Source organism: Eumetopias jubatus, unplaced genomic scaffold (assembly GCF_037043125.1).
Source record: "Eumetopias jubatus isolate StellerSeaLion01/CBP00866 unplaced genomic scaffold, mEumJub1_p1.0 scaffold_12, whole genome shotgun sequence".
NCBI lineage: Eukaryota > Metazoa > Chordata > Mammalia > Carnivora > Otariidae > Eumetopias > Eumetopias jubatus.
In genome coordinates, this window is record NW_028274818.1 from 72,764,100 (window position 1) to 72,781,567 (window position 17,468).

At 43.2% G+C, this 17,468-nt stretch overlaps 1 protein-coding gene across 3 annotated transcripts in view; it reads left to right on the forward strand.

Annotated features, from left to right (window-relative positions):
- HMOX2 (heme oxygenase 2) overlaps positions 1–17,468 on the forward strand; it is a 35,990-nt gene that overhangs the window by 12,505 nt on the left and 6,017 nt on the right. The window lies entirely within an intron of this gene.

Sequence of the window (17,468 nt, forward strand, 5' to 3'; positions counted from 1 at the left end):
CCTCTACCAGTGGAGGTAGGGCTCACTGGAAAAGCTGAACTCCTTACTCTGAGACAAAGTCCCAATAGCTGCTGTTGCTGGTCCTCTGCTGCCGTAGACAGAGCTTTTGTAGGATGGAGCCAGCCTCTTGGAGTTACTGGTTCTGAAGCTGGGCTTGTTTCCTTGCCCCCACTCCACTCACCCACCCCTTACCCCCTGCTGTCAGAATCTAGGCAGTCATTGTGAAAAAGCCTGGGAATAATACCTAACTCTGTAGGCCTGTGGGAACATGTTAAAATCCCTTACAGGTCCAAAGTGAGTTATAGGAACCACCTTGTTAGATTGACCAATACCTTGGCCTGTGGAGTTCCTAATCTTACATGAAGTTTATGTTGACATACTTCCTATCCATTGCACTACTCTTCCCAAGTTAGACATATATTTTTAGTAGGCAAAGATGGGACCGAATAGATTTTTTTTAAAGATTTATTTATTTATGAGGCAGGGAGGGGCAGAGGGAGAGAGTCTCCAGGCAGATTCCCTGCTGAGGGTGGAGCCGGACGCGGGGCTCCATCCCACGATCCATGAGATCACAACCTGAGCTGAAACCAAGAGTCCAGTGCTTAACCAGCTGAGCCACCCAGGCACCCCAGGACTGAATAGACTTTAAACACTCAGCGCATGGAGAACATGCTTTTAGTTCTTGAAACCAGGTCTTCTATTTCTCTGTAGTTACTATGGTGATAGATGCTATAGAGATGTGCAGATCCTATTGTGACCTCTCCTTGGTGCAGGGATGCCGTGAGTCTCTGGCTTCATTGTCCACCAGGGCCTGGCAGGTCTGGCTGCTTCTCTTCATGCACTGAGTGGTAGAGGTGCTGTCCTCGCCTCTGGGACCAGCTGTCTCCAGCCTTGGCCTCCCCTGCTAGTCAACAAAAGCAGGACTTGCCAGGGAACAATCTTCTCGGGTTGCCGTGTAATCTAAGCAAGTGAAGGTGAGTGTTGTGGGATGGGCAGCACCAGCTTCTGAAGCTTCAAATGGGAGCCTGAGCATTTACTTCTCAGGAAACATAGGATTGAGCTAACTTTTCATACTAAAAAACAAATGGCACTCAGTGGTGTAGAAAACCCTTCCATTGCACACGTAAATGCAGTGTAGTATAGCCTCATTTTCCATTTGCTAGTAGTCTGTGGTGACATCATACTAATTGCACATGTATGTTAGCTGGGACACAGGAGGAATGAGCTTGAATTCAGGAAGGACTTGGTCCCAACTCCATGATTAACTTTCTAAGTGACCTTGGCCATATTACTTAAATCTCTTAATCTTCATTTCTTCCCAGTCATTGGGACCCTGCTTGAAAGTGACTTAGCCTTGTGTGCCCAGGTCTGTTAGAGTTCAGTCTGGCACTCTTCCTCTCTACCATCCTCCCAGGGTGGATTCGAGGACCTTCTGTTTTTACAGGGGTGCTGCTGAGCCACTGTTGAGTCTCTTTGTGGAGAGGAAAGCACCTGGGAGCCGATAGCACCTCATTTTCCAAAATGAAGATTCAGCAGAAGCATCCTAATTAGCCACTCTCCCTCCACCCCCAAATGCTGTTCATAGTCATCGTATCTATGAGTGAAGCTGAAGCCACATGTGACAACTGTTACACCTGAACGAAAGGGAATAAAGACTCCGCTTAAGCCACAGGACATGTTTTCAGGATTGTTCCAAAGTTGGAATAATTTTCACTTGATGGTACCTGGGGGTGACTCATGGTCATGTCAGCATTTCCTTTGTTAAAACCAGCCCTTGTGGGATGTCTGGTGCCTAGGCTTTATTCTTATAAAATGTGATCCTATCCATTTTAGAATTCAGTCAGGGCTTCAGCCCCCACCCCAGGTGCTTCTCATGGGAAAGAGTCTTCCTCTTCTCAGCCCTGAGTCTTGGTCCTCTCCTATGAGGTGGGGTGACGCTCAGGGAACAGGAGAGTCTCATATTTATTTCATTCATAGTAGGAATTCTTTTTACCAGGACTTCCCTTGGGAGCAGCAACAGTAGACTCTTGGCCCCTACTCTGAGCTCTTTTCAGTGCTTCAGGTTTCATCCCCAATGTCTGCTTTTGAATGCTTGCTCAATTGTATTTTAACATGCTGGAGATGAGTACACCCCCCACCCCCCAGTAAAAAGAGAGCTTGCCCAAGAAGTTTTGGACTTCCTGAGCGGTCAGTTTTTGAGGTTACTAAGAGGCTAGTGCCTTTGGACTAGTTGTTGTTTTGTTTTCAGGTTGCTTATTGTCCAGATGTGCAAATGTGTACTTAGTAAATCTGATGCAAGAGTTTTGTGTCCCTGGAGTCTCTACTTTCCCAGGATTCCTTGTCTGAAACTCTTTATCAAGAGGTTAATAGTCATCCAGTCAATGAACTGTGGGACTGAATTCACCCAGTGATTAAAATGAAAGGGATGAAGGTTGTGTGTAAGATTTCCTGAGGAGTGGCAGCACCAGAGTTCAGCGGAGACTCCAGGCCATTCCTTGTATAAACTAAAAAGCTGTTGACGTAGATGATATGGTTTCCTCAGAGTTTTGGGAGGCACCTCTTATCAGGTGCCTTGTTGGGTTAGAGCGGATTTACCCCGACCCACTGCTCCCAGCATCTGGCTCAGCCAGCATCTACAATGAGGATTTTCTAGCTGCAGTGGTCACATGTCTCTCCTTGGAAAGAACAGGTATTCCCATTTTCTGGCACCGCCAGAGAATGAGGGCCAACTCAGAAGACCTTGGGTGTGACTTGATCAGAATTATCTGTTGATTCACTGGGATTTTGTCATCTTTCTCAGTGTTTCATAATCACTCAGCTGCTCATTTTCTTTTTCTTTTTTTTTTCTTAAAGATTTTATTTATTTATTTGACAGAGGGTGCACAAGCAGGGGGAGTGGCAGGGAGAGGGAGAAGGAGGCTCCCTCAGGGAGCCCAATGTGGGGGCTCAATCCCAGGACCCTGGGATCATGACCTGAGCCAAAGGCAGATGCTTAACCGACTGAGCCATCCAGGCACCCCTTAGCTGCTCATTTTCTTCAGCAACTTCTTCAGTAAGAGACCATCAACATTTGAGGCAGCTTTACATTTCATGAAACACTTATATGCACATTAGCTCATTTAGTCCTTACAGCGCACTTGAAAATGTGAGGCAAAGGGAGTTACCCTATTTATGGATGAGGAGACTCAGCCTTCAAGGAGTTATGACTTACTACAGCCATGCAACTACTAAACATTGGGAGTCCAGATCTCAATCCTAAATCTTTAAAGCTCTAAAGACCATGCCCTGTGTGCAAGGCCCGGTTGCCTTTCCATTCCCAAAGGTGAGCTGAGTCTATAGCAATAATCAGTAGTTAGCAGGAGCCCAGAAGTGCCCCAGTAAACTGACAGGTCCATGAGTGTCACTCCCTTGCCCCTCTCTACATTCCAGGTTCCCTGAAGTCTGGGAGCAGAGCAGGGCCAGTCAAGTGGCTGTTTACCTAAGGCAGATGGCACTTCTGCATGTCCATTCATTGAATGGCATGCAGAACTGGCCCTTGGTGCAATCAATGCTGGATTGTAAACCGTGCCAAAGAGAACAAATTCTTGTCCACACCATATCCAGGAACAGGGCTTTTTCCTCCTCTTGAGAGTTTCCTGGTGTCCTAGTAAGGTTTGAAAAGCTCAATCGTTTAGGGCAGACCAGCTAGTAAATAGTTCTAGGTTCATACTCAATTCCTTTTGTAGCATTTGTATCATTTAACATTTATTATCAAGTGTTTTCACAGTCATTATCTTATTTGATCCTCCCATTGGTCTTTTGGTATGGAACACTGGGCAAGTATTCATTCCTACAGGTGAAAAATAGAGAGATTTGGAGGCTCTGAAGAGATGTACCTTCCTGTCCCCGGTTTCTTCTCTCAATAGTAGCTCTAGGGTTCTTTGTTCCCAGATCATATAAAGGGTTTATATGTAGGATGTTAGAATTTACTCTTTTTATGTTGACACATATTCAGAAAAGAATTTTTAGGTAAACAGTTTATTTATATCTGCTGAGGCCCCATGGGACTTTGTGGCATCATTAAGAATTGACTTGGCCTGATTATGGTATTGGTAAATGGGAACACGTATTCTCTCACTTAAATAATGAAAAGCCTTTAGGGCATATAGCGAACAGATCCTATAATCCAGGAAAGAGAGAGTCTGGGATTCTTGTATTCTAACATCTATGGGGCATATAATGAACATGGTTTCTGTGAGAGGTAGTATATTATTTTTGAACTGTGACCCTCCTGAATGTCACAATATAAGTGAGTGAGGTGAGATCATAGACAAAGATGTATGCTATTGAAAGGTATTTATTGAATGCAAAAGTAGAAAACACACACAAAACTATGGGCAGTGGGAAGGAACCTGCACCAGTGACCAGAGGTAAGCCTTCAGATAAAAGAAACGAGTCCTGGGCCCCTGTGTGGCTCAGTCGGTTAAGCATCTGCCTTCGGCTCAGGTCATGATCCCAGGGTCCTGGGATTGAGCCCCACATTGGACTCTCTGCTCAACAGGGAGCTTGCTTCTCCCTCTCCCTCTGCTGCTCCCCCTGCTTGTGCTCTCTCTCCATCTCAAATAAATAAATAAAATCTTAAAAAAGAAAGAAAGAAAAGAAACTGGAGTCCTCATTACTTCTAGTACTGGCTAAGAAAAGTAAGCAGAGCCCAGTGGAGTGCCTGCCCTCATAGGCACTTGGGTGAGAAGCTGCCTCCTGGGGCGGGGGAGTGCACGTTGAACTGGGCCTGTTCGGAGGGCTCAGAGGGGGCCAGGGAGCCAGTGCCCAGCTTTGATGTGAAGAGAACAGCTGAGGCAGGGACTACAGGGGAGACCCTAGGCCTTCTGGAGCCCCGGGAGGGGAGCAGTAGAGAAAATACAACATACCTGGGTAAATGCAGAACCCAGCCTAACTGGGCCCTATGGGATGAGAATGGCCTTGGCCAGCTTAGAGGCATGGGAAACACAAAACAGGTCATCAGGTAGAAAATTCAGACCATAAGAAAGAGAGGGAAGGGAAGGAGGAAGGGAGGGAGATATGAAGAAAGAAAACCAGATTACATACCAGTTAGAGGCCTAATACCCAATCAAAAAATTTTTCCCCAATTAAAATTATTATTTTATTTGGTATTTATTTATTTTTAGTAATCTCTACACCCAGAGTGGGACTCAAACTCCCGACCCCAAGATCAAGAGCCACATGACTTCCAGCTGAGCCAGTCAGGCACCCCTGGTATTTTAGAATTTAACCAATATTTTCTTGTCCCACCCCCATTTAGCTAGCATTCTCAGTAGGCATTCTGTTTGTGCATCTACAACAGTTACAACTCAAGTTGGAGACTCCCCAGGGTACTGACTTATAAGTGATTTGGAATGTGGCATTGGACTCTGAGAAACTGAGTCTGAGGGAGTTTTGATGATCCGTCTTGTAGGAAGCTTCTGGTTTAACTGGGGAAACAACGATGACAGCACTTGTGAAAGCCGAAGAATAATCACCTCTTATTAATGTAATGCCAGTTCTATACAGGAGTAAACTCTGAGCTGGGAACAGCCTTCTGGTAAGCAAGCAGGAACTCCTGGTGCCCAACCACAGGCTGTTTAGTGGGGAGGGGTGGGAGCTATGGCGGACCCAGTATAGGAGTCTGAGCGGCTGCTTACGCCTTCCCTGTGGCGGTTTCCTCCTCTGCACATTGGGATAACAACACTAGCTAATGTTGTGGGCATCTGTAGCTGGTCACTGTCAATTCCGGAGTGGGAGAGTTGTTCTAATTTCAGGGAGCCGGTTGCCATGCGTTTTCTTACTCTTTCTCCCACCTTGCTGTCTAGTGCTGGCTGAGCTCAGCAACATGCTCCCTTCTTCAGTGGTTTTCCAGGGCAAAGAAAAAGAATCAAAATGGAAAAAAAATTATTACAGATTAAGTCTTTTTTGTGCCTTTTTGGGTTTTTTTGATTTATTTATTTTAGAGGGAGAGCACAAGCGCAGGGAAGGGCAGAGGGAGAGGGAGAGAAAGAATCTCAAGCAGACTCCCCACCGAGTGGGGGTCTGACACAGGGCTTGGTCTCATGACTCTGAGATCATGACCTGAGCCGAAATCAAGAGTCAGATACTTAACTAGCTGAACCACCCAGGCACGCCTGTGGCTTTTTGAATCACCAAATGGGGAATGAGTGATAATGTAGTCCTGTCTGGCAGCATTGCGCTTTCTGAGGTTTGTAGGACGTGTCCATGGAGGAGGATATAATAAAAAAAGTCCTGAACACATCTGTTCTTTCAAGAGCCCTAGTGCCTTGAGCCTGCAATTTACCAGGAACAAAGGCTTTGAAATAAGTGTTCTGGATCTGCTGGGCAGGTCCACGGGACCTTTGCTGGAAGGAACACTGGTGATGGGACATTGTTGCTATTTCTGTCAGATCTGGTACAGGAGTAAAAACCTGTGTCAGGTGAACAGCTAGTACGGGAGTTACGGAGGTAGATTTTATAAACAGAGGGTCACAGTTTTCTGGAATTAAAATACAGACGGCAGGTGGACCTTTCTGAAATTTGTAAAAGCAAAATAAAGGCCCAGGTGACTTCCTATGGACTAGTTAGTGCAGTATCTTACCTTAGCTGGTTTGCTTGGTCCAGTTCCTCTCTTTGTCTCTCTCCCTCTCTTCTTTCCCCATCTTTTCCCCCACTCTTCAAGATAATTGGGCCACTTTATATAAAAGAGGGAGCCAATTAGCTAAAAAGTCAAACAAATAGCAAGTGTTTATACCTTTCCAAACTGCCTTCCTATTATCAGTATACTTAGATACTTTGTTTTTTCATTTTTGTGTATATAGATGTATATCTTTTTAAGATTTATTTATTTTAGAGATTGAGAGAGAACACGTGTGCGAGTGGGAGGAGAGGGAGAGAGAGAATCTGTAAGCCAACTCCCAGCTGAGCACAGAGCCCCATGTGGGGTTCAATCTCACAACCCTAAGATTATGACCTGAACTGAAATCAAGAGTCGGATACTTAACCGACTGAGCCATCCAGGTGCCACTTTTACTTACATACTTTTGCACATACTTGTAGTCAGTATTTTGAGTCCTTTAGGTAAAACAAGTGTATGTAGACTTTTCCATAGTGAATGCAGCCTATCAACTTTTCCCATCTGTGCCAAGATTCTTTTGTTTACTGTCGTTCGAGCAATCCTACCCTGTATTGTTAGGCTGTGTGACTTTTTTTCTAACATCATAGTATGGCTACCTACCATTTTGGTACAGATTACTATTAATACATCTTGAAGTGTATTTCCCAGAGTGGAATTTTTTTGTTGTTGTTTTTCAACAACAAAAGGGGGAGAGAAAAACCTAAGCAGACCCCAGGGGGAGTGTGGCAGCAGCTTGTTGATAATGAGAGGTTGAAGTCTAGAAAATTTCTACGTTTATGATTTGGCCTCTGATTTTCTAGGGATTCCAGTGGTTGCTGCAAAGAAAAAAGGATCCAAGTGTAGAGGCCAGTCAGACCAAGTTTGGACACGTAGCTTTTCAGAGAATGAAATGAATTCTGCTTCTGACATTGCAAGGTGGTTTCTGCATGCTGCCCCACACAGCCACTCCCTTGAAGAACAGTGACCAGGCCACAGGGGTGGACAAAGGCTGCCTTCCCTGGGCCCTGCTTGTGTGGGTTGAATGTGCTAATGGAGCTTTCCCCAGAACCTTCTTCCCGTCTGTGTAGATGGTGCTTTTAGTTCACATTAAGGACTTAGTATTCTTGCCTCTAATTGGAGTAGGACTGTATCTATTTTTCATTCAAAACAAAATTGTTAAATCATGCTTGGAGTTTAGAAGACTATTGAAGTAGTCAATAGCAGATAACTTTTTGTTGTCCACAGGTGCCATGTTGTTGGCAGTATGCATGAGAACACTGCCTGCCTGCCTTTCCTTTTTGGATTTTTTTTTTTAAGATTGATTTATTTATTTGACAGAGACACAGCGAGAGAGGGAACACAAGCAGGGGGGGTGGGAGAGGGAGAAGCAGGCTTCCTGCTGAACAGGGAGCCTGATACGGGGCTCGATCCCAGGATCCCGGGATCACGACCCGAACCGAAGGCAGACGCCCAACGACCAAGCCATCCAGGCGCCCCTGGATTTTTTTTTTTAAGTTTTTATTAATGTAAGTAATCTCTACACCCAGTGTGGGGCTCGAACTTACAACTCTGAGATCAAGAGTTGCATGCTCTTCCGACTGAGCCAGCCAGGTGCCCCTCCTTTGGATTTTTTATTCAGAAAGTGTTTGTTGAGAACTTGTTATTTTCTGGGCTCTAGAACTCCACCAGAGACAGCTGTGGCCCTCCCTCTGGAGCCAGAGCTGGGCCTCCTTTGAGCTGAGAGGAGGGAATTAGGGGTCTCAGGCAGGACTGGGGTTGAGGAAGGTGGGAGGAAAGTGTACCCAAAGGGAGACTGCCACAAAGTGGTAAGGAGAAGACATCTGTGGAAGCTGGCTTTCCCTTCCTACTTTTTTTTTTTTTAAGATTGATTTATTTTAGAGAGCATGTGCAAGAGAGTTGGGGGAGGGGCAGAGGGAGAGAGAAACCTAAGCAGACTCCCTGCTGAGTGCGGGGACTGGATTCCAGGACCCTGAGATCATGACCTGAGCCCAAACCAAGAGTCAGACACCTAACCAACTGTGCCACCCAGGCGCTCTTCTCCCTTTTGTATTTTTAAGATAAGCAAAAGGCTCTGTTGCTCCAGCAAGACTATGCCCTCCCAGAGCAAGACCATGCCCTCCCAGAGTGTGCAGTTATCAAACAAAACAATTAATGATCAGATTTAATCACATATATAATCACTGTTGTGCAGCATGATAATTAGGTGCAGGAAGTTTACCTAACTTACCATAACTAGTAACCTAGACAAGCAGATTGCACTTGTTCTTGTCTGCCTAATTTTATTTTTTATTCATTTTTTAGTTTTTTTAAAGATTTTATTTATTTGAGAGACAGAGCGCACATGAGGGGGGGAGGGTCAGAGGGAGAAGCAGACTCCCCGCTGAGCAGGGAGCCCGATGCGGGACTCGATCCCGGGACTCCAAGATCATGACCTGAGCCGAAGGCAGTCGCTTAACGAACTGAGCCACCCAGGCGCCCGTCTGCCTACTTTTAATTTCACATGCAAGCAGCATGTGGGACCTGCAGTCTTCAGTTGCCTGGGGTATGTCTTCTGCATGGCCACATGCACCTCCACCTGTCTAGAGGCTCTGGGACCTTTTACTCTGCCCTGTTTCCTGCATTGGGTGGCCCTCAGCTCCCATCCAGCTCCCTGTTCTCTCAGCAGTCTGCGTGCTGAGTGGCCCAGGATAAATCTTGGCTCTCAGGGTCCCCAAGGACATAGAGCTGAGATGTTCTTTCTTAAAAGTCTGTAAAAAGAGGTCAGCGTGGACAAGCTGGTGTGGGGCTTATTCTGCAGTCAACAAAGTCTACCTTGGCCCCTTGGTAAAAGAATGCAGGATGCATAGCTGGGCAGCCTTACATCAACTCTGTGGTCTGTCCCATTTTACTTTGTTCATGTTGTTCCTTGATCTAGAGGCCCTTCCTCTCTTACCCAAATGCTGTCTGTCTTTGAGGGTCCTGGGTAAGCCCTCTCTTCTCCAGGAAGCCTCTCTGAATACTCTTCTCTCCAGGTGATGACCACCTACCTTCACATTCTGGACTTAACATTAATGAACTGCACAGTTCATCATTATTATTGGAGATGAGAGTATATCTGATTTGGAGATAAGAGGTCCCATTTTCTATATATTCTGGGTTGTTTTTTTTTCCAGCATATTGAGATATAATTGACAAGTAAATTACAATATATTTGAAGTGTACAGTATGGTCTATAATTACGGATTTCCACAATTGAATCCACATCCATCACCTCACATATTCTTTTGTAATAATGCTTAAAAGCTACACTTCTTAGCAAATTTCGATTATGTAGTAAATTATTATTAACTCTAGTCACCATGCTGTTCATTAGGTCCTCAGGCCTTAATTGTCACTGAAAATTTGTACCCTTTTACCAACCTCTCCCTATTGTCCCCACCTTCAGCCCCTGGCAACCACCATTCTACTCTGTTTCTATGACTTAAATCTTTATTTTTAAACTTTTATTTTTTTAAAGAATTTATTTATTTGACACAGCACAGGTAGGCAGAGTGGTAGGGAGAGGGAGAGGGAGAAGCAGGCTCCTCATTGAGCAGGGAGCCAACGTGGGGCTCGATCCCAGGATGACCTGAGCCAAAGGCAGATGCTTAACCGACTGAGCCACCCAGGCACCCCTTAAATCTTTTTTTCAGGTTCCACATACAAGTGATACCATGTATATCTTTGCCTGGCTCATTTCACTTTCTGCTTTTTATTTTCTAAGCATTCTAGGACAACATCAGTTAAGCCTCTATTAAAATACATCCTTCTCTCACTTTGTCAAATAAATAAATAAAATCTTTTAAAAAGGGGGGCGGGCCTGGGTGGCTCAGTCATTAAGCGTCTGCCTTCGGCTCAGGTCATGATCCTAGGGTCCTGGGATCGAGCCGCACATCAGGCTCCCTGCTCAGTGGGCAGCCTGCTTCTCCCTCTCCCACTTGCCCTGCTTGTGTTCCTTCTCTCGCTTTGTCTCTGTCAAATAAATAAATAAAAATTTTTAAAAAGCCTCTGTCAAAATACAAATGTAATATCTAATATTTAGTGCTTACCATGTGGTAGGCACTGTGCTATAAAAGCCTTACTACCTTCCCTGTTCTCACTTAATCCTTCCTATCATTAATCCCACTGTATAAATGCTAAATCTAAAGGTGTGAAGGTTCAGAAAAAGCATGCCGAGCAAACCATTTATTATAATATCTGAAAAGATAAAGAAAATGTAATTACAAGCCTAGAAGAAACTCAGGATTTATACCAACATACTAGCAATGAGTTTATCTGTGGGGTGAGATGGAGATAGGTTATTTTTTTAAATTTTTTATTGTTATGTTAATCACCATACATTACATCATTAGTTTTTGATGTAGTGTTCCATGTTTCATTGTTTGCATAACACCCAGTGCTCCACGCAGAATGTGTCCTCTTTAATACCCATCACCAGGCTAACCCATCCCCCCACCCTCCTCCCCTCTAGAACCCTCAGTTTGTTTTTCAGAGTTCATCGTCTCTCACGGTTTGTCTCTCACGGTTTGTCTCCCCCTCCGACTTACTCCCCTTCATTCTTCCCCTCCTGCTGTCTTCTTCTTTTTCTTTTTTCTTAACATATGTTGCATTATTTGTTTCAGAAGTACAGATCTGTGATTCAACAGTCTTGCACAATTCACAGCCCTCACCATAGCACATACCCTCCCCAATGTCTATCACCCAGCCACCCCATCCCTCCCACCCCCCCACCACTCCAGCAACCCTCAGTTTGTTTCCTGAGATTAAGAATTCTTCATATCAGTGAGGTCATATGATACATGTCTTTCTCTGATTGACTTATTTCACTCAGCATAACACCCTCCAGTTCCATCTGTGTCGTTGCAAATGGCAAGATCTCATTCCTTTTGATGGCTGCATAATATTCCATTGTGTATATATACCACATCTTCTTTATCCATTCATCTGTCGATGGACATCTTGGCTCTTTCCACAGTTTGGCTATTGTGGACATTGCTGCTATAAACATTGGGGTGCACGTACCCCTTCGGGTCCCTACATTTGTATCTTTGTGGTAAATACCCAGTAGTGCAATTGCTGGATCGTATGGTAGCTCTATTTTCAACTGTTTGAGGAACCTCCATACTGTTTTCCAGAGTGGTTGCACCAGCTTGCATTCCCACCAACAGTGTAGGAGGGTTCCCCTTTCTCCGCATCCTCGCCAACACCTGTTGTTTCCTGACTTGTTAATTTTAGCCATTCTGACTGGTGTGAGGTGGTGTCTCATTGAGGTTTTGATTTCGATTTCCCTGATGCCGAGCGATGTTGAGCACTTTTTCATGTGTCTGTTGGCCATTTGGATGTCTTCTTTGGAAAAATGTCTGTTCATGTCTTCTGCCCCTTTCTTGATTGGATTATTCTTTGGGTGTTGAGTTTGATAAGTTCTTTATAGATTTTGGATACTAGCCCTTTATCTGTTATGTCATTTGCAAATATTTTCTCCCATTCTGTCGGTTGTCTTTTGGTTTTGTGGACTGTTTCTTTTGCTGTGCAAAAGCTTTTTATCTTGATGAAATCCCAATAGTTTGTTTTTGCCCTTGCTTCCCTTGCCTTTGGTGATGTTTCTAGGAAGAAGTTGCTGCGGCTGAGGTCGAAGAGGTTGCTACCTGTGTTCTCCATTAGGATTTGGATGGACTCCTGTCTCACATTTAGGTCTTTCAACCATTTGGAGTCTATTTTTGTGTGTGGTGTAAGGAAATGGTCCAGTTTCATTCTGCATGTGGCTGTCCAATTTTCCCAACACCATTTGTTGAAGAGACTGTCTTTTTTCCATTGGACATTCTTTCCTGCTTTGTCAAAGATTAGTTGAGCATAGAGTTGAGGGTCCATTTCTGGGCTCTCGATTCTGTTCCATTGATCTATGTGTCTGTTCTTGTGCCAGTTCCATACTGTCTTGATGATGACAGCTTTGTAATAGAGCTGGAAGTCTGGAATTGTGATGCCACCAGCTTTGCTTTTCTTTTTCAATATTCCTCTGGCTATTCGGGGTCTCTTCTGGTTCCATACAAATTTTAGGATTATTTGTTCCATTTCTTTGAAAAAAGTGGATGGTATTTTGATGGGGATTGCATTGAATGTGTTGATTGCTCTAGGTAGCATTGACATCTTCACAATGTTTGTTCTTCCAATCCATGAGTGTGGAATGTTTTTCCATTTCTTTGTGTCTTCTTCAATTTCTTTCATGAGTATTTTATAATTTTCTGAGTACAGATCCTTTGCCTCTTTGGTTAAATTTATTCCTAGGTATCTTATGGTTTTGGGTGCAGTTGTGAATGGGATCAACTCCTTGATTTGTCTCTCTTCTGTCTTGGTGGTGGTGTATAGGAATGCCACTGATTTCTATGCAGTGATTTTATATCCTGGCACTTGACTGAATTCCTGTATGAGTTCTAGCAGTTTTGGGGTGGAGTCTTTTGGGTTTTCCACATACAGTATTGTATCATCTGCAAAGAGTGAGAGTTTGACTTCCTCTTTGCCGATTTGGATGCCTTTGATTTCTTTTTGTTGTCTGATTGCTGTGGCTAGGACTTCTAATACTATGTTGAATAGCAGTGGTGAGAGTGGACATCCCTCCCGCATTCCTGACCTTAGGGGAAAAGCTCTCAGCTTTTCCCCATTGAGAATGATATTCGCTGTAGGTTTTTCATAGATGGCTTTTATGATATTGAGGTATGTACCCTCTATCCCTATACTCTGAAGAGTTTTGATCAAGAAAGGATGCTGTACTTTGTCAAATGCTTTTTCTGCATCTATTGAGAGGATCCTATGATTCTTGTTCTTTCTTTTGTTAATGTATTGTATCACGTTAATTGATTTGTGGATGTTGAACCAACCTTGCAGCCCAAGGATAAATCCCGCTTGGTCATGGTGAATAATCCTTTTAATGTACTGTTGGATCCTATTGGCTAGTATTTTGGTGAGAATTTTTGCATCCATGTTCATCAAGGATATTGGTCTGTAATTCTCCTTTTTGATGGGGTCTTTGTCTGGTTTTGGGATCAAGGTAATGGTGGCCTCATAAAATGAGTTTGGAAGTTTTCCTTCCATTTCTATTTTTTGGAACAGTTTCAGGAGAATAGGTATTAATTCTTCTTTAAATGTCTGATAGAATTCCCCTGGGAAGCCATCTGGCCCTGGGCTTTTGTTTGTTGGGAGATTTTTGATGACTGCTTCAATTTCCTTAGTGGTTATAGGTCTGTTCAGGTTTTCTATTTCCTCCTGGTTCAATTTTGGTAGTTGATACATCTCTAAGAATGCACCCATTTCTTCCAGGCTATCTAATTTGCTGGCATAGAGTTGCTCATAATATGTTCTTCTAATTGTTTGTATTTCTTTGGTGTTGGTTGTGATCTCTCCTCTTTCATTCATGATTTTGTTGATTTGGGTCATTTCTCTTTTCTTTTTGATAAGTCTGGCCAGGGGTTTATCAATCTTGTTAATTCTTTCACAGAACCAGCTCCTACTTTCGTTGATCTGTTCTACTTTTCTTTTGGTTTCTATTTCATTAATTTCTGCTCTGATCTTTATGATTTCTCTTCTCCTCCTGGGTTTAGGCTTTATTTGCTGTTCTTTCTCCAGCTCCTTTAGGTGTAGGGTTAGGTTGTGTATTTGAGACCTTTCTTGTTTCTTGAGAAAGGCTTGTATTGCTATATACTTTTCTCTCAGGACTGCCTTTGCTGTATCCCAAAGATTTTGAACAGTTGTGTTTTCATTTTCATTGGTTTCCATGAATTTTTTAAATTCTTCTTTAATTTCCTGGTTGACCCATTCATTCTTTAGTAGGATGCTCTTTAGCCTCCATGTCTTTGAATTCTTTCTGACTTTCCTCTTGTGATTGAGTTCCAGTTTCAAAGCATTGTGGTCTGAAAATATGCAGGGAATGATCCCAATCTTTTGGTACCGGTTGAGACCTGATTTGTGACCTAGGATGTGATCAATTCTGGAGAATGTTCCATGGGCACTAGAGAAGAATGTGTATTCCGTTGCTTTGGGATGGAATGTTCTGAATATGTCTGTGAAGTCCATTTGGTCCAGTGTGTCATTTAAAGTCTTTATTTCCTAGTTGATCTTTTGCTTAGATGATCTGTCCATTTCAGTCAGGGGGGTGTTAAAGTCCCCCACTATTATTGTATTGTTGTCAACGTGTTTCTTTGCTTTTGTTATTAATTGCCTTATATAATTGGCTGCTCCCATGTTCGGGGCATAGATATTTACAATTGTTAGATCTTCTTGTTGGATAGACCCTTTAAGTAGGATATAGTGTCCTTCTTCATCTCTTATTACAGTCTTTGTTTTAAAATCTAATTTGTCTGATATAAGGATTGCCACCCCAGCTTTCTTTTGGTGTCCATTAGCATGGGAAATGGTTTTGTACCCCTCACTTTCAATCTGGGGGTGTCTTTGGGTCTAAAATGAGTCTCTTGCAGACAGCATATGGATGGGTCTTGTTTTTTAATCCAATCTGATAGCCTGTGTCTTTTGATTGGGGCATTGAGCCCATTTACATTCAGGGTAACTATTGAAAGGTATGAATTTAGTGCCGTTGTATTGCCTGTAAGGTGACTGTGACTGTATATTGTCTGTGTTCCTTTCTGATCTATGCTGCTTTTAGGCTCTCTCTTTGCTTAGAGGACCCCTTTCAATATTTCTTGTAGGGCTGGTTTCGTGTTTGCAAATTCCTTTATTTTTTGTTTGTCTTGGAAGCTTTTTATCTCTCCTTCAATTTTCAGTGATAGCCTAGCTGGATATAGTATTCTTGGCTGCATATTTTTCTCGTTTAGTGCTCTGAAGATATCATGCCAGTCCTTTCTGGCCTGCCAGGTCTCTGTGGATAGGTCTGTTGCCAATCTAATATTTCTACCATTGTAGGTTACATATCTCTTCTCCCGAGCTGCTTTCAGGATTTTCTCTTTGTCTCTGAGACTCGTAAGTTTTACTATTAGATGTTGGGGTGTTGACCTATTTTTATTGATTTTGAGAGGGGTTCTCTGAGCCTCCTGGATTTTGATGCCTGTTTCCTTCCTCACATTAGGGAAGTTCTCTGCTATGATTTGCTCCAATATACCTTCTGCCCCTCTCTCTCCTTCTTCTGGGATCCCAATTATTTTAATGTTGTTTCGTCTTATGGTATCACTTATCTCTCGAATTCTGCCCTCATGATCCTGTAGTTGTTTCTCTCTCTTTTTCTCAGCCTCTTTATTTTCCATCATTTGGTCTTCTATATCACTGATTCTCTCTTCTGCCTCATTTATCCTAGCAGTCAGTGCCCCCATTTTTGATTGCACCTCATGAATAGCCTTTTTGATTTCAACTTGGTTAGATTTTAGTTCTTTTATTTCTCCAGAAAGAGTTTCTCTAATAACTTCCACGCTTTTCTCAAGCCCAGCTAGTATCTTTAAAGTCATGATTCTGAACTCTGGGTCCGACATCGTACTAATGTCCGTATTGAGTAGGTCCCTGGCAGACGGTACTACGTCTTGTTCTTTTTGCTGAGGTGATTTTTTTCGTCTTGTCATTTTGTCCAGAGGAGAACAGATGAATGAGAGAACAAAATGCTAACGGGTTAACAATGTCCCCAGCAAATATACTGTATACAAATCAGAAAAGACCTGAAACCAGGGGAAAAGAAAGGGAAAGAAAGAAAAAAGAAAGAGAAAAAAGAAAAAGAAAAAGATAAAAACAAAAACAAAATACAAAAAAACCCAGAATATGATCAAATATGATCAGGCTAGTGCATAGATCAGTGCCACACACTAGAGTTTGGGTGTATTTTGGTCTGTTAGAAAAAAGTGCTTCTTAAAATTTTAAAGGAAGAAAGACATATATGTACAAAATAAGGGTTGATACAATGAAAGGATGGAAGATGACTGTAAAGATGAAAATTATAAAAGATTCTATAAAAGGAATTGATAAGGTAGGAAGTTGTTTGAAAAAAGAAAGAAGATTTAAAAAAAGAATGATCAGGCAGGAGACTAGAACAGAGCCATACACTAGTGATTTAGGGTATATTTTGATCTGTTAGAAGAAACTGTATCTCAAAATTTTAAAGTGAGAACAACTTATTATATATATATGCCAAAAATAAGGGTAACTAGTATGAAGGGATAAAATATGACTAAAAATGAAAAATAAAAAATGTTTTTTTTTAAAGAAGGGATTGATAAGATGGTTGAAAAAGGGAAAAAAAATTAAAAAAAGAACAGTTAAAAAAATTAACTTTGAAAAACTAATGAATCATGGTAAAAAAGCTATGAATTCTATGTGCAGTATTACCCTAGCGCTGGAGTTCTACTGTTCTCCTTGATCGGTAAACTTGGTCTTGGCTGGCTGTTCGTGCTGATCTTCTGGGGGAGGGGCCTGTTGCCGTGGTTCCCAAATGTCTTTGCCAGAGGCGGAATTGCCCCGCCCCTGTCAGTCCGGGCCAAGCAAGCTGCTCGGGTTTGCTCTCAGGAGCTTTTTTTCACTGCAAGCTCTGGTACAGCTTTGGAGGACCAGGGTGAAAATGGTGGCCTCCCAATCTCCACCCGGAGGAGCTGAGAACTCGGGGCCCCGCTCCTCAGTGCGCTCCCAGAGAAAAGCAGTCACTCCCGTCTCCCCGGTCTCCGGCCGCACTCGGTGCTCACCCGGCTTGTGACTGAGCGTTTCTATCTCTGGCACCCGACCCCGTGTGGAGTCTCCAAACCCAGCAGATCCCTGCGGTGCGCTCCCGCGCCGCTCCTCCCCGGGGAGGAAGGGAAGTCTCCCCGGCTCTGCC